We start from the raw sequence: 358 nt of genomic DNA, 5'->3' as shown, positions 1-358 counted from the left end.
GCTCAGTATGCTTAGTTACTTTCTCAACATCTATCATCTCTCCTTAATTTAGCAATTGTAGTTCTTAAGACCTAAACTGACTCCTGCATAACAAACAACGATCACACAATGCACAAGTATCACAAAAACAGAAAGAGACAGCAGCACAAGATCTGTCATTCATAACGAAGAACAAGAACAAAACAAGCAAAACCCCCCAGGGACCAGACGAGGAGTCCTGCAGCCTCCGTAACGGGAAGGGACGAGGCGGGACAAAGGCTCGGAAATGGCTTGGGCGAAAAAGTGGCTCATTTTTGCCTGCGTCTCACAGACTGCGAATGTTATCTTCAGAGGCAAAAGAACTGTGCTTCTGAAAATT

At 44.4% G+C, this 358-nt stretch overlaps 1 protein-coding gene across 1 annotated transcript in view; it reads left to right on the top strand.

Annotated features, from left to right (window-relative positions):
• LOC119581785 (sterol regulatory element-binding protein cleavage-activating protein-like) overlaps positions 1–358 on the top strand; it is a gene marked incomplete in the record, with an annotated part of 28708 nt that overhangs the window by 20530 nt on the left and 7820 nt on the right.

This window comes from Penaeus monodon, chromosome 15, assembly GCF_015228065.2.
Source record: "Penaeus monodon isolate SGIC_2016 chromosome 15, NSTDA_Pmon_1, whole genome shotgun sequence".
Classification (NCBI taxonomy): domain Eukaryota; kingdom Metazoa; phylum Arthropoda; class Malacostraca; order Decapoda; family Penaeidae; genus Penaeus; species Penaeus monodon.
The sequence above is the reverse complement of the archived record's forward strand: the minus strand, read 5'-3'. Positions and strand labels throughout refer to the sequence as shown.